At 39.4% G+C, this 25,358-nt stretch overlaps 1 long non-coding RNA gene and 1 pseudogene across 4 annotated transcripts in view; one reads left to right on the forward strand and one right to left on the reverse strand.

The window, feature by feature from the left end:
* Positions 1-424: 424 nt before the first annotated feature.
* LOC149119547 (uncharacterized) overlaps positions 425-25,358 on the reverse strand; it is a 275,068-nt gene continuing 250,134 nt past the window's right edge. For all 4 annotated transcript variants that reach the window (XR_016228108.1, XR_016228103.1, XR_016228107.1 and 1 more), the window contains one exon: positions 425-962. This is a non-coding gene — a long non-coding RNA (uncharacterized LOC149119547). The remainder of the gene's footprint in view (positions 963-25,358) is intronic.
* On the forward strand, positions 1,686-2,283 carry LOC127484917 (large ribosomal subunit protein eL15 pseudogene; annotated as a pseudogene).

The raw sequence follows: 25,358 nt of genomic DNA on the forward strand, positions 1-25,358 counted from the left end.
ACCGCCGCCTGTGGTGCCGGCATCCCATATGGGCATCGGTTCAAGTCCCAGCTTCTCCACTTCCGATCTAGCTCCCTGCTATGGCCTGGGAAAGCAGAAGATGGTCCAAGTCCTTGGGCCCCTGTACCTGTGTGGGAGACCCAGAAGAAGCTCCTGGCTTCAGACTGGCATAGCTCCAGCCATTGCGGCCACTGGGGAATGAACCAGTAGACGGAAGACCTCAATCTCTGTCTCTGCATCCCTGTAGTTCTGCCTTTCAAATAAATAAATCTTTAAGAAAAACAAAATAAAAATTCAATAGTTCACATAGAAGGTCATGATAGTAACTGCTAAATGCCAATTCCTTTATTAAGTTCTTTTTTTAAATGTGCACAGAGGGAATAGAGAATGTACGCTGTACTCAAAAGGTAATAAACAAAACATAGACTATGGTTGGTTAAAGAAACCTTAGTACTCTTTACTTAAAATCAGAAACATTCTCACAGAAAGCACAGCACCAACTTGCAAATAACCAGGATGTTCTGATGTCGATGGGTCCATGGGGGTACAGAGGACAGGACAATGCCACCAGTAACAATTTAAAGCTGCTCTGTCGTGCTATGCTCTTATGTTCTCCGTCCAAGGTGACAGATACAGTTGGATCATTCTGTCAACAGAGCCTAGTAAGATTCCCAGAAAATACTCTCTTTCATATGCATTTTCTCCACTGAATTTAAAGCTTATTATTTACATGGCTTTATTCTTCGGAGTGCCTTAGCAAAGTCATCATGAGCTGTTGCTGGGTCAAATTCCATTGTCCAGGCTCTTGCTATTGAATTGCAGATGCCTGTCTCTGGCCTGCACCCTGAACTACTCTTACCCAGAAATGGTCATAAATACACAATGTCCAGAAGGAGCCTTGCTTTCCAGGAGAACATGAGGTTTCACTGTATAAGCAGACTGGTGTGCTTATTCTGGCTTTCCTGAAAGGCAAGGGCAAAGGTGATTGGTAGCAAATGAAGATATAGAGGAAAGAAAAGTCTTACAGCACTTTGTACATACGCGAGAAGCTATATATTTGATAATCCAAATGCTTGCCTATAAATCAGAATTTGGGGTACTAGTGTAAAGTCTGTGAATGATTACGGGATTGCACGTTTGGTACTTGCCCTAGACTATTTTTACAAATTTTGAAATTAACAGTGACAACACCAATCCTTGTATTTGGATAAGAAAAGTCACCTCGTCCTGAATAATCACTGCCTTAATGTTTTTCTCCTTGTCAATCGACTTTTCCAGGATGGCATTGTGGTATAGCGGTTAAGGCAATGTTTCCAATACTGGCATCCCATACTGGAGCACCCGCTTGAGTGCTAGTTGCTCCACATCCAATTCAGCTCTCTGCAAACACGAGGGAAAGCAGTGGATGATGGCCAAAGTACTTGGGCCTCTTCCACCCACATGGAAGATCTGGGTAGGACTCCAGATTCCCAGCTTCCACCTGGTCCAGCCTTGGTTGTTGTGGCCATGAGGAGAGTGAATCAGCAGACAGAAGATCTCTCTCTCTCTCGATGTCTCTCCCTATCTCTCTAGCACTGTGCCTTTAAAATAAATAAAAATCATTATGTATGACACAAGAATCCAGGGATTGTGAGAGAAAGGCTCCTTCCTTTCTGTCTGCTGGCGGCCATCAGAGGTGACCCAGGATGGGTGCAAACAAGTACATCCAGGAGCTACGGAAAAAGCAGCCGTCGGATGAAATGCACTTTTGTGGTAGGTTCTGCTGCAGGCAGGACGGCCAATGCTCTGTGTGCCACAGGACACCCTGCCCCACCTAGCCCACCTAGCACACAGACAGGGATTCAAGGCCTAGCAAGTTTATGTCATATATAGGATTTGTGTGCAATGTAGCGGCCACGAGCACCCAGTTCCTAAGGGCGCAAGCTACCACAAGCATGTCCATCATGGTGTTTGCATGTAGCCAGGCCGCTGTGAGAAATGAGCTGGGCGGCACTGTGGGGATCTGACAGGCCTGAATTCTTACTTGGCTGCAGATGCCACATTCAAGTTCTTTGAGGTTCTCCTCATCGATCCATTCCATAAAGCCACCAGAATTCCTGACACCCTGTCAATCCCCAAAGCAGTCCACAAGCACAGGAAAATGTTTGGACTGACATCTGCAGGCCCCAAGAGTGGTGGTCTTGGAAGGACCATGAGGGCCACCACACCACTGGTGGGTCTCATGGTACAGCCTGGAGAAGGTGGCAGAGCCTCCAGCTGCACTGTTATCACCAATACAAGTAATGTTTGTCACATCCAAACCTAATCTACCATTTAGGTCAACTGTGTCTGCTTAAAGGTGTTACTTGTCTGTTAAAACGATTCTGCAGGTTATTTCATGAACACTTTGTCAAATTACGTAAGTTAAAAGTACAACAATGTTTGAAGACTAAGTGGTGTATCTTGTTTCTAATAAGATAAAATTTGTCTTCATTTTAAATTATTAGGAAGTTATATGTCAGTGTTAAAAACGTTGCATGGTATAATAGGTATAAAATAAATTCCTTAAAAGAAGAAAACAATACAAAATCTTAAATAATAGTGATTTGTGCAGAATTCTTTCTCTTTTTTAATGGTCAAAGAATCCAATCATTTTGAGTATGTTTTTCATCCCATGAAATCCATTAGCATATCTCAAGGCTCTTTTTATTTTTTAAAATTTATTTATATATTTGAAAGGCAGAGAGAGAGAAAGAGAGAGAGAGAGAATCTTTTATCCACAGATTTACTCCCCAAATAGTCACAACAGCCAGGGCTGGGCCAGGCCAAAGCCAGGAGCCAGGAGCTTTATCCAGGTCTTCCATGAGGTTGCAGGGGCCCAAGCACTTGGGACATCCTCCATCGCTTTCGCAGGTGCATTTGCAGAGAGCTGGAGAGGAAGTGGAGCAGCGGGGACTTGAACTGGGGTCCATATGGGATAAGGGCACTGCAGGTGGTAACTTAATTCACTACATTACAGTGTTGGCTCCCAAAATTATTTCTTTATTTTTAAATACAATGAGTTAACTAAAACATATCTCAGTGCCATTAATTCCAAATAATTTTTCCTGCTATGAATCATATCCGTTAAGTTTCTGGGATTTTTTCCCTTTACTTCTGAGAAACTTTCCTCTATAATATCTCTAAATATTTTTTGCTTTAATTTTATAATGAAATTTTATTTTCAATTGTCCTTCTAATTTATGTATAAGCTAGTAACATGTGCTATCTTAACGCTCAACTTATTATTCACTCTCAGTTTACACCTTATTCTTCTCTAGCTTCTGAACCTTGTAATTTATGCTATAACTTAAGACTCTTTGTGAATTCTTCCACAATATCAACAGTTTTTAAATACTTTTCTTCTGCATCTTAGTTCTTGTTTTATTCCAGACAGGATACTTTCGATTTTACTTTGGTTCGCAATTTTCATTCACTTTCTCTTTTATTGATTTCCTTTCATAATATCACATATTCTTTTTTACTTTTCAATCTCATACTTAATGCGTTTATCTCTTAATAATTTTTATATATTTTTTTCTTCAGTTATCTGTTTAAATGCATTCACCTTAACACCATTCACAACTTCATCCATTATTTCAGATTCTTTTTCCTGTTCCTCTGAGCTTCAGTATGAACGCTTTTATATTCTTACTTCAATTTAAGGGGTTGGGGAAAGATTGAACATTTTATGTGGACTGTGTGAAACACTTTTTAGGAAGTTTTAGCTCTGTGTTGTCTTACGAACTCCTTTACTAAGGTCCAGCCTGTCCTACTTGTTCTCTAAACTCTGCACTGTTCCTCAGAACAAGTCTTGTTCTCTTGTCCCTGGATTTCAGAGTCATATAGTCACAATGAGGTTTTTCTAGATTTTTCCCAGTAATGCTTACTTATCCCCATAGTATTTTTCTCCAAAATAAATGGCATTCAGGGGGATTCTCAGGATTTTATTGAATCCCTTTCTTTGCTGAGGTTATTTTCTGCTACACTAGAACTTTTTTTTTTTTACTACTTTTCAGTTTGTAACATAATCTGCTCTCATTTTTCTTATCTGCCTTCTCTTTATTTTTAAACCTTGAAAAACCAATGTATAGTTTTTTGTAAAAGCCATAAGATAGAATCTTGAATGTTTTCATAAAAAATGATGAATGTTTGAAGATAGATATGTTTACCCTGATTTGGACATTATACAACACATAAATCCATTGGAACACCATGTGATACAATATAAATGCATACAAACTTTATGCATTACTAAAAATAAATAATTCAAAAAATTCAAATAAACTGATTTTTCTGTTTCATTAATAAGACTTTGGGAGAAGAATTTTCTGTGATCTTTTCCCCTTTAAGGACTGTTTCATAGTCTTGTATCTGTACCATTATTTATTTAGTTTCTATCACTTGCAACATTCATTGGATTTGTATAGTATGATACTTAAATATTACAAGCAAATACACTGTGAAATTTATAATCTTGTTGTAATACTTCAGGACGTCTAAACAGAGGTAATCATATCTACTGAGGTCATTACTGGAGGCCTCGTAAAAAGCAAATACAGAGGGAACACCCTATGAACAATCCAAGTGCAAAAAACTGCAAATACATGGAAAGCTTTGTGATTTTTGTTGTTGTTGTTGTTGTTAAAACAGTGGCTATATGACCTGCCAAGTTCAATGTATTCAGAGGTGTCTTATTACAATGCTGGACTTCACACATCCTGTGGAGGTAAAGATGTGGCTTCATAGACCAGAGGTGGAGTTTCTAGATTTCTAGTCACATTTCTAAACAGATCATGGGCTCTTGAATCTCCAACTGCTGGTTATCCCCTGATCATCTTCTAGGCCCCAATTCTTAAAGCTAAATAAATGATTTGTAACAAAATTCATGTGAGCTTAATTAGGTACATGAAGAATTAATCAAACTACCAACATTTACTTTAAATATAATACTTTCCAATTCAAAAAGAGAGAAGTCATTTCAAATCCCTGAAGAAAGTCTTATCTCTTAGGGTGAGTATTTAGCCTGGACACAGATATCACTCATAAAGAGACATTAGTGTTGGAAAATGTGGGGTCTGAAATATAGGATGAGATACTCATGAATTCATCCCTCTTCCTCCAAGATTACAGGCTCTGGACACATTTGTTCTTTGGCAAAGATGTGACTGTCCATGCTTTGGAGTTTGCTGCATGCTGTGGTTTGAATATGACTTCACCTCCAAACTAATGCATTTTACACCCATTAGTCAAAAGTTAATGACACAGGGTAGAAATTTAATCCAATTATGGTGTTTAGAGGTGGGGTCTTTGGGTACTGATTAAGACTAGATTTTTCAGTAAGGTACTGCCTCCATGACTGAATCCTGTTGGCTTAGTAAAGACAAAGACAGACACCATACAAGCATGAACAGGTTCACATAGCTTCTGTGTTGCCTCAGGACTCTGCCAGCAACGTCATTATCAGAGGCCACACCACTGACATATGCTTGATCTTAGACTGTGAACCTCCAGAAACCTCTTTTCTTTATAAAGTAGCTTGTCTCAAATAGTTTCTTATAGTAATAGAAATCTGACAAATACATGACAGTATGTCTTAAGAAAAATTTCCAGGGACCAGTGTTGTGGTGTAGCTGGTTAAGCCATTGCCTATGGCACAGCATCCCATATAGGTACAAATTCGAGTCCCAGCTACTTCACTTCAAATCCAGCTCCTTACTAATGACCTGGGAAAGCAGTGGATGAAGGCCCAAATGCTTGGGTCCCTGCACCCACATGGGAGACCTGGAAGAAGCTCCTGGCTTCAGACCTGGCCCAGTTCTGGCTATGTGGCCATTTTGGGAGAAAATCAGTAGATGGAAGACCTCTCTGTCTTTCTGTAACTCTGCCTCCAAATAAATAAATCTTTTTTAAAAAGTTTTCAACATAAGACTATAAATCATGCTGGCAATGATGAGAGTGGATGGTACTAGTAACTATTTAGCGAATTGCTCCTTTCAAGTGGAGCTGGAGAAAATGCTGATTGTTAGCTTTTGCAGTAGTATAAATATTCCCACTATGCTTGATTTCTAGCTATCAACATGATGTCCCCAAAATACATGGGAATACATGTGCCACAATCAGCGCTCACCATCAGCCCCAGCACATTACTAGTATAGCTTAAAATAAAATAAAGCAACAACTTCAAGCACATTGTAAACGTATGCAAGATTACCACTCTACAGCCAGCACTGCCATGCAACTGTTTCTTGTTTTGAAAGAAGCAATGCTGTCGGAAGCTAAAGTAAAGAAAGAGAAACATTTTTTTCTGTACCCAGATTACTTGGAATAATTCCATCTATCTAAATCCTGAAAATAATTAAAACCTAAATAGTAGCAGTCTTCCCCTTTAGAATTCCATTTTTACAAAGTAGTTCAGTTACTAGTATCAACAGCATTATCAAAATGTAAACTTTCATTATACCTTTTAACTTCTGAAATTATAGTCATTAATGAGGATTATACAAATACCTGTTATAAGTTAAGGCAAAACCCACATACAATTAAATACAAGCCACCGCAAGGATAAATAACAGTTACTACTCTAAGGTTACTTCATACACTGTTCAATGACAACTGCAGCTGTGCAACTATTTAAAGTGCTGCCATGAAATTAATATAATGTATTATTTTTAAAAGTGCTATGTGTGGCTCTTGGAGATGAAGAAATCTGAGTGGGTGGTAGAGAAAAAGAGAAACTGATAACAGAATAATCTAAAAGAAACCTTAGCAATTTTGATTCATTTGTAAGGAATCTCTTAAATCCCATCAACTGGACATTTTTTTATGTTCAGTATAAATTCTTACCCACTTTTATTTCCCAGTCAAAACGTAAAAACCCTATGCTTCAATGCTTTAGAATTCTAGACTCTGCTTTTCAAGTTTCCAACTACCTACTGAAAAAAGTGTAAGCCTTAAAGGGATAATGCCCAATTGACAAAAATGGATTTTACTTCCTACGCATAACAGTGAATCTTTGGAGGATTGCTGAAAGCATAGTGCCTTCAACAGACCTTTAAATTTCATGGGTCTTGAAGAACACAAAACGCACAGCTCCTGGGATAAGTGGTCACGGCATCCAGTGATCCCAAATGACCAGTTGGGTTTCCATTCACTCTAGGCCAGGCCTAGTTATTCTGAATGCTGAAAACATGAGTACCTTAACACAACCTAATCCTATTTACTGTGTCCCACGTGTGAATGTAAAGCAAAAGATCTTGTTGTAAGTTGGGTTCCCTGGGAATCACCGTCTGAAATGAATTTTAACATGTAGCACATTCATTAAGGAGTGTCATCAGGATCAACACTGTGGAAGGAAGGGAACGAAGCAACAGTGGGCAGGAGGAGTTGCTGAACTAAAATGCAGGTCCAAGAGTGGCCTCAGTCAAAGTGGACCTCAGATGGCCCAAGATAGCCGTGAGTTTATACTGCTACATTTACCATTCAATGCACACAACATCTCAGGAGTTGCTGTGATAATAGACAACACAGTCCACCTCAAGGGACGAAATCTGACAGCTGTTTTCTAGCAGCTGACCTGGCAGCTGAGACAACAAATCCTTTAGTGAATGGAGATCAGGGAAGAGCCTCACTGTCTACTGCAGATCTCCAAACTGGGTTTCTTCAACAGTGCTCTGCCTTAATACCATTCACTTTCTCAACACAACCTTATTCACGCAGTCTCTCAATATATACTCATACAATGAGGCATGGGGGGCAAGGAAAGACACACCTCTACAACTATGAAAGTGTAGCTGCCTTTTATTCCTGCATGTGAAATACATCAAAGCCCATTCCCAAAGGAAGACTCCATTAAAATGTACAATCTCCTCCTTAAAAGCATATTGCATTAGGCATCCATTATTACTTGGCCTAACCACTGTCCCCAGCTTCTTAGTAAGGAGGTCTTGTTTCCCTGCCCGAAACCCGGGGTTGAAATTCCTCAATTCATATGCTTTAAGGAGTAATGAGTTATCACCTAAAACAAGGCCTGTCGGCAAATGTTTGCTTTTGCTTTCTGGCCTGACTCTGAAAATGCCAATACTTCCTGAGTAGTACTACATTTATGGCCAGCCATTATTTATTCTCAGTCATCTTCATTCATCAAATTGCTTCACAGGGAGGGGAGAACATAGCCAAGCCACATCATGAAGCTAATGGACAAAAGCAATAACTGAATGGAGTGTACAAGGGGAGGCAGAGGAGCAAAGTGGGCCAAAGAAAGAGCATTACGAAAGATTGCCACTTTCCAAATTTCACTTACATCTGGTGCTTCATGTATAGCTTTTGTGACAGTCAAGGGAGACGTGCTATAGTCTACACATATAGATTTCCAGATATGAGACAAAACATGTGGTCTTTGTCTCTCTGTATTTGGCTTATTTCGCTTAACACACCTATTTCCAATTCCACCCATTCTACTGCAAATGCCAGGATTGCATTCTTTTTATGGAAAGTAATATTTCATTGTGTACATACACCACATATTATTTATTTTTTTCCTCCATTGCCTTCCCAGGCCACAGCAGATAGCTGGATCAGAAGTGGAGCATCCAGGATTTGAACTGGTGCCCATATGAGATGCTGGCATTTTTTGCAGGCAGCTGCTTTACCCACTACGCCACAGCCCTGGCCCCACAACATATTCTTTAACTACCCATCCACTGATGGACATATAATTTGATTCTAGATAGACAGAAAGATAAAAACGTGGATGACACATTATTTGATAAATAGACACTCTAATACACCATTTTTACATTTTATGATCTTTGTCTTGAATTACAAGTTATGTGATATTAATATACCTACCACTGATTTTCATCTATTTCCCTGTGTATATCTAATTCTCAAGTATTCTAAACATTTTTGCTTGGATGTTCCTCTTACACGTAGCATACAGTTCAATTCACCATGTGACCCACTCTGAAAACCATTTTATCCTGATAGATATTTACTTTTGTTTTTTTTTTAAAGGGTAAATTTACTGGGATGCAAAACAATTTGAAACCTATGTATAGCTTTTCTGATAATATACATTTCCATGAACTTTCAGAAGGCTCTTTGCACTTTAAAAAATAAAATGCAGTAAAACATTAACAATTAAGCTTTAAAAAAGGCACATAGAAAAATTCAATTATAAAGCTATATACACATTTTCTTTTTTTAAAGATTTATTTATTAAAAAGTCAGAGTTTCACAGAGAGAGAAGGAGAGGCAGAGAGAGAAAGAGGAAGAGGAAAAGAAAGAGCGAGAGAGCGAGAGAGATCTTCTATCCACTGGTTCAGTCCCCAATTGGCCACAATGGCCGGAGCTGTGCTGATCCGAAGCCAGGAGCCAGGAGCTTCTTCTGGGTCTCCCACATGGGTGCAGGGGCCCACAAACTTGGGCCATCTTCTGCTTATTTCCCAGGCTACAGCAGAGAGATGGATTGGAAGTGGAGCAGCCAGGACTCGAACCAGCACCCACATGGGATGCCAGCACTGCAGGCAGTGGCTTCATCCACTATGCCACAGCGCTAGCCCCCATGCCATTCCTTTCATGAGAAACACTCCCCTTGCTTCCACACCTCTAAAGCATGCCTGTCATTCAAGTTTAAGTTTAAATCCTACTTTATCCACAAACTCTTCCTCAAATACTATAATCATACTTCTTATCCAAGTGCACAATGCAGAATGTCTCTAACAGCTAAAATTCATAATTATTTTTGGCAGTATTTCAATTGATTATCTACTGCATGCTATGTAATATACTTATAAACTTCATATATTTTATCACATTGAACCTTTGCATGTGCCTTGTTATCAAGCTTTGAGTATGCCCATTCAACATACAGGAAAACGGAATCTCGGTGAAGAGAAACTGTACCACAGGCAAAGTCGGAGGGAAAGCTGCTCAATCCAGTTCACCTAAACAACCATGTTCTTTCTATTTTGCCTTCATTATGTGTGCTTCTCATTTCCCTCGAGTAGATCACAAATACCTTCAGAGGAGGACTATGTGTGAGGCTACTTCAAAAGGCTTATGGAAAAATGGAATGAAAAGGTTAAGTTCGCCACTGTTCAAAAAATTGTTTCTAAGGCTGATTTATTTATTTGAAAGGAAGAGTTACAGAGGAAGAGGGAGAGACAGAAAGAGATTCTATTCCCCAAGTGGCCACAACAGCCATGGCTGAGCCAAGAGTTTCATCCAGGTCTATCATGTGGGTGGTGGGGCCCCAAGCACTTGACCACCTTCCACAGCTTTTCCCAGATCATTAGCAGGAAGATGAGTCAGAAGTGGAGTACCCAGGATGCAAAGCGGCGCCCATAGGGCATGCTGGCATTGCAGGGAGGGGAGGCTTTACCAACTACACCACAACACCAGCCCCCTCGAAAAATTATGCAATCCACACATAGTCATTTTCAAACTACAAACTTTTCATGATCATTTTCTAGACTCCTAATATCTCTTTCTTGCAAATCTTTATACCTACTCCACATTGTCAGGAGTGGCAAAGAGCATATGCAATCATAAATGTGTTTGAGAAAAACAGGGAAAAGAAGACATGAAATTCGTGTGTCAGTGAGTAGATTCTTCCAAGCACTCCAGACGATTATTCTTGAGAAACTCAAAATTTACCAAAATGATATGTAGTTCATAAAAAGATAAAGAACAATTTTATATCCGTCCTTATATTTCTATGTTTTGGTGCCAATTTGTGACTTAGTTAAGACTTTAGCTTTCTTATATGGTAATACAGAAAGCAACTGATTGGGGAAATCGATTAAGAATTGGGGTTATCAATGGCTTGAAGAAGCTTAACATAGATACATATCTAGCTGCCTTTTATTACAATAAATTGAAATTATTTATCTTCAACTGATAACAATACAAACGGAAACACTTGGCAGCTCCCTTGAATATCTAATGAAGGATTACCCGCACACTCACATTTATATCCTGTACTGTGCATAGCACTGAGAAAAGGCCAGGAGAGTGACAATTCCTTAATTAGTTAGTGCACAGTGACAAATTGGGGCAACTTGTTCTGGAATCTGCAGGGAGGGAGGAGACGGTAGATTGGTTTAAACGTCTCCCTTTCTTCTCTATTATATGTTTCACAAAGCATGCATTTTTATTTCATTGTTAAAGATGTACAAACCTAAAGAAATAAGATTCACTAAATGCCATGCTAAAAACCAAATGGAGGGTTTTGCTTCATTTAGCACCTAAATCAGCACTACTTCACTTATCAAGGCAGACCTGAAACCTCCTTTTAACAATTTTTCCTGTGATATGAGGAAATCAATTAGTACCGACTACCAAATTTTATCCATCAGTGCCCCCGATGGGCAAGCTATATGAAAAAAAATAGGTAATTTTCCTTGCAATGTTATCCTGTAAGCTGTTGCATCTTTCAACTAGAGTTATGATTCAAATTATTTATTGAATTACATCAAATGCCATACAGAATTTAGTAATGATAGCTGTATGCAATAATTACATGCTACACTGCCTCCTTTGGAAACCATGGTAACTGATCAGTTACTGTTTCAGCCACCAGGGCTGAGAATGGCACTGAGGAAAGAACATATCCGTCATCACAGACATCAGAGTATCTTAAGACTCAGTTTGGGGCTGGTACAGCCCAATATGGGCACATTCTGGGCAAGTACTTGCAGATGGAACATGTAGAATGGTTGCAGCATCACGTAGAGGCCTGCACTCTGCTGAGGCAGGCTTGCTCTGGGCACATACCACCGCCAGGTTCCTGTGGACCTCTTGTGCATCTAAGATTGCACAGGGCCTGGTGACTGTGGAACCCAGGTGTGAAACTCAGCATTGAGCAGTTTTTAAAGGTTCCTGTTCCCAGGCTATTGCCGCAGACTGAACCTCTGGACCTTTTCAGTGTCAAGTGCAGTTCAGTAGTAATGGCTGAGCACTGTTATACCCCAGCCAGCATTTTCAGTGGCTGAGAAGTGTGGCATCAGGCAGTGGGCCCACCTCAACAGCAGACTGAAAACAGCAGTGTGAGCTATGCTCCTGCCCCCAGAATGAACTGGTTTTGGTGGGCTGTGGATTCTAGGTGTGACCTCATCTAACATTGTGGCAAATTGGTAGACAGAGGGTAAGGAGTGTGACCATATCACAAGCCCAGGAAGTGGCTTCTAGGGATGGACTCCCCATTTTTAGATAGTCACTGAGTTCATACTGAATACACATCAAATGTAGATTGGAGGAAAATTTGATTTTGGATAGTATTATAGGACTGAATCAGTAAAAAAATTACTTACCAACAGCTGGCCTAGGGCAACCCTTACCTTAAGGTACTACCCAGTGCTCAAACAGCAGAAACATCCAGGGATTCAGAGAAAACAGACTGCTTAGAATTTCTACAAGGACAGCCACAAAACAAAGTCAGATTACTAAAACTAATCCTTCATTGTGCAGATGATGCCATTGAAGAAACAAGCATTAAGTACTCCTGGGGACCTATGATCTCACATAAGAGCAAAATAAGGTACCAGAAGCCAACAATTTAGGAATCTATATGTCTAAATGCTTGAAGATTTCAAAATAAATAATTTTAGGGAAATTCAATGAAATTCAAGAGAGCACACAGAAATAATTTAGTATTTTGAGAGATTTGAGTGGTAGAAGTAATTAAAATCAAGCAGAAAATCTTCAACTGAAAAAGTACAATAAATAAAATAAAAAATTTAACAGAAGGCATCAAGGGAAAAATAAATAAAACATCAGAGAATAAGTGAACTCAAAGAAAGGCTATTTAAATATATACAATTTGGGGGCTGGTATGGTGGCATAGCAGGTAAAGCCGCCTCTTGCGTTGCCGGCATCCCATATGGGTGCTGGTTCTAGTCCCAGCTGCTCAACTTCTGATCCAGCTCTCTAGTATGGCCTGAGAAAGCACTAGAAGATGGCCCAAGTTGTTGGGCCTCTGCATCTGCATGGGAGACCTGGACAAAAGCCCCTGGCTCCTATCTAAACATCAGCCCAGCTCCAGCCGTCGCAGCCATCTGGGGAGTGAACCAGCAGATGGAAATCCTCTCTCTCTCTCTGCCTCTGCCTCTCTGTAACTCTTTCAAATAAATAATTCTTTTTTTTTTTTTTTTTTTTTTTTTTATCTTTTATTTAATGAATATAAATTTCCAAAGTACGTCTCATGGGTTACAATGGCTTTCCCCCCCATACCGTCCCTCCCACTCACCACCCTCCCCTTTCCCACTCCCTCTCCCCTTCCATTCACATCAAGATTCATTTTCGATTATCTTAGTATACAGAAGATCAGCTTAGTATACCTTAAGTAAGGATTTCAACAGTTTGTTCCCACACAGAAACATAAAGTGAAAAATAATAGATGATTTTTTTTTAAATGATGATGAAATCAGATCAGACCTATTGTCATGTTTAATCCCAGTGAGAGTCAAGTTGGGAATTGATAGTTTCTTTTCTTTTTTTTTTTTTTTTTTTTAACAGAAGATCAGTTTAGTGTACATTAAGTAAAGATTTCAACAGTTTGCACCCCCATAGAAACACAAAGTGAAGTATACTGTTTGAGTACTCGTTATAGCATTAAGCCTCAGTGTACAGCACATTATAATTTGGGGCATGCTCGGGCTGACTTGCCCCAATTGGTAGAGTTGGAAACATACTAGGGGATTCCAATTCAATCCCATCAAGGTGGCATGTGCCAATGCCATCTCACTATTCCAAGTGATCAATTTCAGTTCACAATTGATCATAATGAAAGGACTAAGAGTCAAAGGGAGCACATAAACAAGTCTAGTATCTGCTAACACTAACCGATAGAATAAATAAAGGGGAGAGTGATCCAACATGGGAAGTGAGATACTCAGCAGACTCATAGAATGGCAGATGTCCTAAATAGCACTCTGGCCTCAGAATCAGCCCTAAAGGCACTCGGATCTGGCTGAAAAGCCCATGAGAGTATTTCAGGCATGGAAAGCCAAGACACTCTGGCAAAAAGATCTCTGTGAGTGAGATCCCAGTGGAAAGAACAGGTCTTCAAAGAGGGAGGTGCCTTTCTCTGAAGGGAGGAGAGAACCTCCACTTTGACTATGACCTTGTCTAAACAAGATAAGAGTCGGAGAACTCAAGGGGCTTCCATAGCCTTGGAAACTCATGACTGGTGCATAGGGAGATTACTGATGCCATAAACAGGAGTGTCAATTTGTAAAGTCAACAACAGGAGTCACTGTGCACTTACTCCTCATGTAGGATCTCTGTCCTTAATGTGCTGTACACTGAGGCTTAATGCTATAACGAGTACTCAAATAAATAATTCTTTAGAATACATACATACATACAACTTTGGGGGGAGGCATTATGGTGCAGCTCAGTCCTTGCTTGGGGACACCTGAGTCCCATATCAGAGCAAGTTGGAATTCTGCCTACTTCACTTCTGATCCAGCTCCCTTTTAACATATCTTGGGAGATGCCAGATGATGCCTCAAGTTCTTGGGCCCTAGGAGACCTAGATAGAGCTCTAGGTTCCTCATTCCAGTGTCACCAACCTTTGGCTGTTGCAAGCATTTGGAGAATGAAGCAGCAGATGGAAGATATCTCTCTGTGCGTATATCGCTCTACCTTTTTTTTTTTTTTTTTGACAGGCAGAGTGGACAGTGAGACAGAGAGACAGAGAGAAAGGTCTTCCTTTTTCCCTTGGCTCACCCTCCAACGGCCGCTGCGGCTGGCGCACGGCGCTGATCTGAAGCCAGGAGCCAGGTGCTTCTCCTGGTCTCCCATGCGGGTGCAGGGCCCAAGCACTTGGGCCATCCTCCACTGCACTCCCAGGCCACAGCAGAGGGCTGGACAGGAAGAGGAGCAGCCGGGACAGAATCCGGTGCCCCAACTGGGACTAGAACCCAGTGTGCCAGTGCCGCAGGCGGAGGATTAGCCTAGTGAGCCGCGGCGCCGGCCACTCTACCTTTCAAATAGATGAAAGTAAATTAAAAAAAAATTCTTTAAAAATAAAATACACAGTTGGAGGGAAAAGAAAAAAGAAAACAAGAGGAATGAAAAAAGCTTGCAGTAATGATTATATACTATAAATAAAGCAAACATCTGAGTTACTGGGGTTCAAGAGAGACTTCCGAATGCCAAAGCGATGTAAAGCATATAAAAGAAATCATTGAGAGAAAACTGCTCAAACCTAGAGAACGATATAATTATCCAAGTGCAGCAAGATCAAAGGTCACCAGTCAGATCCAACCCAACAAATTCTGCCCCAAGCCACATAATAACCAAGATCTCTAGGGTTAAAAGTAAAGAGGAAATTCTTAAAGTTCCAAGAATAAAGAATCAAGTAACATGGAAAAACAATCCCAATTCACATGACGGCAGGCTTTTCAGCAGAAAACACAGGTCAGGGGGGAGTTGGATGAGACAGTTACAGTAGTGAAGGAAAAACAATTACCGGCCAAGAATACTATTCACTCAACAAAGATATCCTTCCGATATGAGGGAGAAATAAAGATATTCCCAAACAATAGCTGAGAGAATTTATCATCAGAAGACCTGTCTTACAAGAAATGTTCAAATGAATCCTTCAAATTGAAAGAAAGGAAAGAAATAGAGCACAAATAAAAGACACCCAAACTTAAAAATAGAAAAAAAAAGCAATAAACAGCTAATCCTTTGAAAAACAAAGTTGATTAACTGTTATCCAGGCTAATAAAAGAAGAGAGAATATTCAAATACATGGAATAAGAGAAGAAAACAGAGAAATTGTTAATAACACCACAGAAATAGGATTGTTAGAGATTACTATGAACAACTACATGGCAACAAATTCAATAATCTAGAAGAAATGGACAAACTCTCGGCACACATACCTTGCCAAAATTAAATCACAAGGAAATGAAATGCTTAAACAGACCAATAATAAATAGTAAGACACAATTAGTAATAAAAAGACTCTCCCATCAAAGAAAAGCACATGAACAGATGGCTTCATCTTTGAATCCTACTGAACATTTGAAAAAGAATTGACACCAATCCTTCTTTAATTATTTCAAAAAATAGAATTCTTCCAAATTTATTCTTTGAGATCAGTGCAATCTTGATAACAAAACCAGACAAGGACACACACACAAAAGCTACAGGCTGCCAATATCCCTGATGAACGTAAATTTTAAAAATCCTCAATAAAATACAAGCAAATCAAATACAGCTGTGCACATTAAAAATTTATTCGCCATGATCAAATAGAATTCATCTCAGGAATACAAACATGCTTCAACATATACAAACCAATAAATGTTATGTATCTCATAAAAAAGGGCAAAAATCATATGATAACCTCAATAGATGAAGAAAATCATATGATAACCTCAATAGATGAAGAAAAAGGTTTTGATGAAATTCAACACCACTTCATGAGAAAAACCCTGAGTAAATTAAGTACAGAAGGGACATTATTGACCACAAAGATGGCTATATATATAAAGCCAATTCCTGACATCATATTGAAAAGAGAAAAGATCAAGGCTTTCCCTCTAAGATCTATAACCAGACAAGGATGCCCACTTTCACCATTTTTATTCAACACAGTATGGCAAGTTTGAGTCAGAGCAATCAGGCGTGAGAAAGAAATAAAGCACATCCAAATCAGAAACAAGTAAATCAAATTGTTACTGTTTGCAGATGGCATGATTTTTATACAGAAATTCATGCAACAGATGTAGTCCAAAGACTACACTAAAAAGCTGTTAAAATAAACAAATTCAACCAATTGGGAGGCTACAAAATCAACATACAAAAATCAGCATAATTGTTATACACGAATACTAAATCATTTGGAAAAGAAATCAAGAAAGTAATCCCATTTCCAACAGCTACAAAAAGTACTTGGGAATAAATTTAACAAAAGAGGTGAAAGATCTCTTCCAATCCATATTTGTGGATTGGAAGAATCACTGTAATTAAAATGTAGTCACTAACTGAAGGGATTTACAGATTCAACTCAATCCCTATTGAAATTCCAATGAAATTTTTTGGCAGATTTAGGAAAAACCACTAAGAAAAATAGAAAGGAATGACAAAATAGCCAAATACCCTAAACAAAGAAGTCTTGAGCAAAGACGATAATTCAAGAGGAATTATAATACCTGATTCAGACCCCAAAATCACAAGAAACGAAAACAAAAATAGACCAATGGTATTTTGTCAAACTAAAGAGCTTTTGCACACCACTGGAAACAATCAATAGAGTGAATAGACAACTTACAGAATGGAAGAAATATTCTCAAGCTATACATCAAATGGTTGCTATCTAGAATATATAAGGAAATTGAAAAGTTCAGGAGTCAAGAATCAAATATCAAATTTAAAAGTGGGCAGTAGCTCTAAAAAGAAGTAATTCTCAAAGGAAGTCACATAAATGGGCAACAGGTACATGAAAAAAGAAAACTCAGCATAAACCAATAATTAGAGAAATGCATATCAAAACCACAATGAGATATTACCTCACTCTATTATACTGGTTATTACCAAAACACAAATGATAACACATGTTGGTGAGAATGTGGAGAAAAGGGAATTCTTGAATGATGTGTTCGTGGGCATGTGGAAAACAGTATGGTGGCCCAACAAAAAAACTAAAAATAGCACTGTCATATGATCCAGCAATCCCACACAAGGGTACAAATTCAAGGGAAATGGAATTCATCTGCTGGAGAGACATGTGCACTCCCATATTTACTCCAGTACTATTCATAATGGCCTAGAAATGGAAACAAACTGTCAATTCACTGATGAATGGGTACAGAAAATGTGGTGGGGCAGGTGCTGTGGCGTAGCGAGTAAAGCTGCCTCCTGCAGTGCCAGCATCCCATATGGACGCCAGTTCAAGTCCTGGCTGCTCCACTTCCGATCCAGCTCTCTGCTATGGCCTGCAAAAGCAGTAGAAGATGGCCCAAGTCCTTGGGCCTCTGCACGCATGTGGGAGACCCAGAAGAAGCTCCTGGCTCCTGGCTCCTGGCTCCTGGCTTTGGATTGGCACAGCTCATGCTGTTGCGGCCAACTGGGGAGTGAACCAGTGGATGGAAGACCTCTCTCTCTCTTTCTCTCTCTCTCTCTCTGCCTCTTCTTCTCTAACTCTTACTTTCAAATATATAAATAAATCCTTTAAAAATTAAAAAAAAATGTGGTGGGAAGCAGGATACACAGCAGACTCATAGAATGGCAGATGCCCTAAATAGCACTCTGGCCTCAGAATCAGCCCTTTAAGGCACTTGGATCTGGCTAAAAAGTCCATGAGAGTTTCTCAGGCATGGAAAGCAGAGACACTATGGCAAAAAAAAAAAAAAAAAAAAAAAAAATTACCTAAATCAAAGATCTCTGTGAGTGAGATCCCGGCAGAAAGAACAGGCCAAAGAAGGAGGTACCTTTCTCTGAAGGGAGGAGAGAATTTCCACTTTGACTATGGCCTTGTCTAAATAAGGTCAGAGTTTGTGAACCCAAGAGGCTTCCATAGCCTTGGCGGCTCATGACAAGAGCCTTGGGTGATTACTGACGCCATAAACAAGAGTGCCGATTGTTACATCAACAACGGGAGTCACTGTACACTTGCTCCCCATGTAGGATCTCTGTTCTTAATGTGTTGTACTATGAGAATTAATGGTAAAACTACTACTCAAACAGTACTTTATACTTTGTGTATCTGTGTGGGTGCAAACTTTTGAAATCTTTACTTAGTATATACCAAGTTGACCCTCTGTATATAAAGATAATTGAAAATGCATCTTGATGAAGAATGGGATGGGAGAGGGAGTGGGAGATGGGATGGTTGCAGGTGGGAGAAAGGTTATGGGGAGAAAGGCCGCTATAATCCAAAAGTTGTACCATCGAAATTTATATTTATTAAATAAAAGTTTAAAAATTAAAAAAAGATGTGGTACATATACACAAAGGAGTGTTATTCAGCCATTAAAAGGATGAAATCTTGTCATTTTTTTTGACAGGCAGAGTGGACAGTGAGACAGAGAGACAGAGAGAAAGGTCTTCCTTTGCCATTGGTTCACCCTCCAATGGCCGCTGCGGCCAGCGCACCGTGCTGATCCGTTGGCAGGAGCCAGGTGCTTATCCTGGTCTCCCATGGGGTGCAGGGCCCAAGCACTTGGGCCATCCTCCACTGCACTCCCGGGCCACAGCAGAGAGCTGGCCTGGAAGAGGGGCAACCGGGACAGAATCCGGTGCCCAAACCGGAACTAGAACCTGGTGTGCCGGTGCCGCAAGGCAGAGGATTAGCCTAGTGAGCCGCGACGCCGGCATGAAATCTTGTCATTTTTAACAACAAGGGTGGAACTGGAGATTAAGTGAAATAAGAAAAGTAATAATTATTCATCCATGGAGGTTTAAAGTAGGTGATCCTACAAAAGTTAAAAATAGAATGGTGGTCGCCAGGGGATGGGGCAGGAAGTGTCAGGAGTAGTGGGGAGAGGAAAGGTTGATTGACAGGTAAGAGATTACAGCTAGATAGGAATGCGAAGCTCTGGGATTCTATTGCATAGTAGGGTGACCACACATAATGTATGTTTCTCTATTAAAACATCAGAAGACAGGATTTTGGATGTTTTCACTATGCTTCAATAAAGAAATGTTAAATGCTTGAAGACATAAGTATATTTACCCAATCAAACATTTTAGAATGTATACGTGAAACAAAATACATAATACTCCACAAATATGCACAATTTAAAGAAATAAATTTGAATTGAAATTCTACCATTTCATGGCAGCACACAGGTTGTTAACTTTACTGGTTTTCTTTTCAACACAGATAAACATAACTGTCCTGGAGTGTTGTCATAAGAAATAAATATTACAGTCAACGTAGGTGGTACATAGTAGGGACAAAACATCTATTTCCTCACTTAAAATTCCACTCTACAAATGCAACTTAGAGGCTTCCACCAAATTTATAATCGGAAAACAAACCTGATTTTTCACATAAGTGGCTTCTAAGCCAAATTTTCTCTCATCCAGGATCTGTACAGTTGATTTTCTGAACCTAAAAACAGGATTTAACATTTATAGCCATTAAACTTCATCTTGTTAGCTTTGGCCAGAGTTCCAGCCTGTCAAGATCGGTTTGAATTACGATGCAGTTACTCAGTGTATTAGCTATTGCTCCAAGGTTTATGTCATCTGCAAATTTGATAAGTATGCCTTCTATGTCATTATACATATCATTAAAATGTTGAGTAGGACAAGACCAAGGGCAGAGATATTCTACATTTTTATTTGTTTTGAAGCAAGGAATATACATGGGGTGGGGGAAGAGGTGAAATTGTTTGATGAACTATAAATCCACTTAACTGAATATCACCCAGTCCACATCTCTCCATTTTTCTCTACATGGATTGCATAAATATTTTTGTGAAATATGTTTGTTGAAATATATTAAATCACAGTGCATTGTGCCTATGAGATTTTCTCTCCTATTTCTACCTAAAACTCAAACTAAAAAGTGAAACAAATTAGTTTGCTATGATTTATTCTTAGTGAACCTATGCTGTCTCCTGGCAATTATTTTTAAATTCTCAGTCTCCATCTATTAACAATATTTAACTTCAACAAGCAATATTTAGTATTACAGTCACTGGTAGCATATGTATTATGATTGAAAATTATTAGATATATTTTGCATAACTCTCAAAAAGAATTTCATGTGTTTTTTTTATCATGTATAAATACCTTTCCTATAGCCAAGTATGCAATTCATCTAATTCTAAAGACAAATTCATTTAAAGCTTATAGGTATGCCTCGTTCCTACATTTCTCAATGTTTACTTCCCTCTTCATCATTTTTATTCTACTTTCGATGCATTTAGTACCATTCTTCTCAAAATAAAAGATAAACCTGACAGAAACTGAGTAATTCCCGTTATTTTTTCCTCTGTAATCTCTTTCTCTGGAGAATACCCTTTCAAAACCTAGACTGATGAGCAGTCTCCCTCTGCAGCCACAGAGGTTTTTAAATGGCTGCCCCTCCAGCAACATGCTGCAGATCCCTGCTCCTTCTCAGATCTATTTCAGCTCTGTGTTAAAACCCCTAGAAATGAGATAAAATTGTTCCTTTTTGTAAGCACTTTTGTGAGAATGATCTTTTCATTCAAAAAAAAACTGTTTGTTCTCCTATTTTGACACTGTATAAGTATCCTTCATCATTCATATTCATGGCACAATCAGTTAAAACAAATGGAAATCTTAATTTCTTTGAACTTTACTTGCTGTCAAAACAAACCATACTCAACAGTCTATACACATGCACATACATACTTACTCTGTCGGGTCCTTTCTTCTCCCCTAGTCTTGCCACTATTCATTCATCAGTCCATTTTTAATAACCTATGTGGTATAAACATCAGTGCTCAAGGTGACAGTGACCCTTCCCAAAACCCAGTGGTAGAGATCACGAGGGGCCTGTGGTTAACTCTTTTCAAGGACTTCTGTGAAGGACTTTCTCAAGATGTATGCAAGCTTCAGTAAATAACCAAGAGATCTCACATAGCCAAGTTTTTGCTAATCTCTGTACATGCTCATGTGTGAGGTTAAGTTAGCTGTGCTGTGACAGCAAAGTAGGGCAACTCAAATAAATTACCTATTTATTCTGATCAACTTCATGGAAATAATATCATTGCATATAGATATGAATAGAAAAGGTATAGTTTTACAACGTGGGCTCAGAGGCAAAGGGAGACTAGCCAAATTCTCATGGCTAGTAAGAGTGGAAATTGGAGGTGACTTGGCTTCTGTGACTAAAACTCATGTAGACACAGGCACATACCCTGGCAACACATAACGAACTAAAAGGGCAAAAGTCTCTGGAGTTTCTGGTTACGTAGAGAAGCATATAGAGAATGGTGCTCTATTCTTTTCAAAATGTTTACACTCGTGCCTCAGTGTCCCTCTTCTGCTTAGTATCTCAAAGTTGTCCTGAGTGCTATGTTTTCCTTCTAACATGCAGAGGTTGGAGTTCTTAAGAAGTTTGGGAAAGGTCAAGAAAATGAGTTTGAAGGATACATAGCTAGTAGCAGCCTTGAGAAATTCCAACCCCAATGTACCATGAAAAATTCCAAGCACTATTTTTGCCACTGTTCTCTACTTGACATGCATGACATTAGGACTGGACACAGCAACATCTCCATACATGCATCAGAAAAACTAAATGCTTCCACCACCCTGCATATCAGAAGAGCTGCTGGACCATGTCATGTGGTACCTGCTTCTGCCTTCCTAATCTTCAACTCGTATATATTCCCTGGGCAGAAGCTAGATCAGATAAAGAACATATTACCTGCAAGGGAACCTGGGTAAAGCAGTCTTTAACATACTCATCTTTGGGGCACTGGGAGGCAACCAGAAGCAGATTCAGAGGGTGTTGAGCAACTTTGTTGTAGGACATATCAGGGAACTTTTTTTTTTTTAATTCCCATTTCCTTGCTAAGAAATCAATTCACATCTTATGCAGAATCATGGGATTGCTCCTGGATGCATGCCCCACAGTAAGTTGTTCAAAACTGGGATCATCTCAAAATGTTCTCTTGTAATAATGTTAAAGATAAATAAATACTCAGTGTTGTACACATGATGATTCTTGCATTTCTCTTATGGCTTGCTTCCATTGCAATTAAGGGCCTCAGGATCTTGAGTTGTGATTTTCACATTTATAAAACATAGCTTTGGTATTCAAAGTACAGATGAATAGGGTCTTTAAGTGTAACAGAGAAAGCCAATGCAGAACTCACAATTCCATAAAGCATACTACAAACTCTCCTTTATGGCCAGCGCAGTCTGCCCCGGCTTCAAAAGCAGTAAATCCATCTGTTCATATCTCTCTCTTAAGAAAACATTTGCCCCTGTTCTCAAGGAGACACGTTTTACTTTTGCCTATGATTTCAAGAATTCATTAATCTCAGAAATCAAATACTAGAAAAAAAAGGATGTCACTGAAAGAAAACATGACGAATAGATCTGGGAGATACAGAAGCAGAGGGACACTCAATGGTATTTTAAAGTTATCACTAATTTCCTTATCCAGCGTGAAAACCAATGGTTTACAATTCCTAAATTAAGGCCTTGAGGTAACATTAAAATGTTGTATTTTTATCTGTATAACTAATTAAGCCTTATTGTATTACTTCTAAAATTGCCACTAAAAATACATTTGTGCTTTAGGGGGTCTTGATTGCCACTAACAAGGCCCTAGGATAACTTGGTGAATGATACCTGTCAAAAAAATCTATTTTTCAAGCAATACTCATTGACATATAATTTTCATAAATATAATTGTTACACACTAACATGTGAACATAATTAATATACACAACTTGTTGGATTTGTATTTATGAAAACATTCATATTACCATCACCCCAATCCAGGTAACAAACATATCCATCACCTCCAAAAGACTTCTTGCGTCCTGTTATGGGTTTCTGTGTGTGTGTGTGTGTGTGATGAAAATTCAATATGAGATTTGCCTTATTAACAAATTTTAAATACATAATATCTTACAGAAAATCATTGGCACTATGTTATATAGCAGACTATAGCCAAACACTTGTGCATTCATTTATCCATATATCCATATGGCCCCAGAATGAGTGGGTGGGTCCCTCTCAGTAGGGAGCATTTGCTTACTCTTTAGAGATACACAGATCTGGCCATGCTTATAGAATAATAACTTGGCCAACCTACTTCCCACTGCTGGAACAAGCCACAAGACAATTAGAACATCACCATGTTTATGATGATAGAAACCAGGGAAAACAAGGAAGACAGAAGAAGCATAAATGGAAAAGTAAACATTAATACAAAGGAAGACTGAGAGAACAACTCTGTTTTGAGCTATCATTTTATCAGCGCCATGGAAGGTCACTTTCTGGATTGTGGATTTGCTCGTGCTCTCCTATTCTTTATACTCTTGCTTGACCCTGGATCATTTGCAGAATACTTGACCCAGCTTTGAAGGAAAAAAATGAAAGTAATGGTGTTGAACATGGAATGTGGGCAATATATAAAATATATACAGCTAAAACACTACAGGAATTCAAAGGAGAGGTTCCTATACAAGCTTGTATACAAGTCATTTCCCACAAATTACCTGTCCTTTATTATATATATATATATATATATATATATATATATATATATATATACTTTTTGACAGGCAGAGTGGACAGTGAGAGAGACAGAGAGAAAGGTCTTCCTTTGCCGTTGGTTCACCCCACAATGCCCGCCGCGGCCGGCGCGCTGCAGCCGGCGCACCATGCTCATCGGAAGCCAGGAGCCAGGAGCTTCTCCTGGTCTCCCATGGGGTGCAGGGCCCAAGCACTTGGGCCATCTTCCACTGCACTCCCGGGCCACAGCAGAGAGCTGGACTGGAAGAGGAATGACTGGGACAGAATCTGGCGCCCCAACCAAGAATAGAACCCGGTGTGCCGGCGCCGCAAGGCAGAGGATTAGCCTAGTGAGCCGCGGCGCCAGCCTATATTATATTCTTTATAACATGCATCATAGTATATCATCTATCAATAAACACATTTTGAAAAACAGACTACTATTAGAGGAAGATATATTAGCCTAAACCAGTGGGTCTTCAAATTTAAAGCACTTCAAAATCCCCTGGAGGGTTTTTTAAAACCCAGATTTCTCTGCCCTACCCCTGGAGTTTTAGATTCAGTGGGTCTAGGGTGGGGCCTGTGCATTCACATTTCTAATACTCAGCCGTTGCTCATATGAAGACCTCGTTTTAAGAACCACTGCTTTACCAAAACTAATTTTTTATTTTCATTATTTTTTAGATTTATTTATTTATTTGGAAGTTCAAGTTGCACAGAAAGAGAAGGAGAGACAGAGAGAGAGGTCTTCCATCCGCTGGTTCACTCCCCAGATGGCCACAACAGCCAGAGCTGCGCCAATCCGAAGCCAGGAGCCAGGAACTTCCTCCGGGTCTCTCACAGGAGTGCAGGGGCCCAAGGACTTGGGCCATCTTCTATTGCTTTCCCAGGCCATAGCAGAGAGCTGAATCGGAAGTGGAGCAGCCGGGACTTTAATCGGCACCCAAACTACATGCCGGCACTGAAAGCAGCGGCTTTATCCACTATGCCACAGTGCCGGCCCCTCAAAACCGATTTTTAAAAAATTTCAAAGAAGGGGTTCTCAACTATCGTTGCACATTAGAATCATCCAGCAAGATTTCAAAAGCTAAAATTCTGAGGTTCTATCCCAGATCAAGCATACTGCAATAAAGGGAAGGGACCATCAGAGAGGC

The sequence above is a fragment of the Oryctolagus cuniculus genome, chromosome X (assembly GCF_051225735.1).
Source record: "Oryctolagus cuniculus isolate XC-2025 breed Fujian yellow rabbit chromosome X, ASM5122573v1, whole genome shotgun sequence".
Lineage (NCBI taxonomy): Eukaryota > Metazoa > Chordata > Mammalia > Lagomorpha > Leporidae > Oryctolagus > Oryctolagus cuniculus.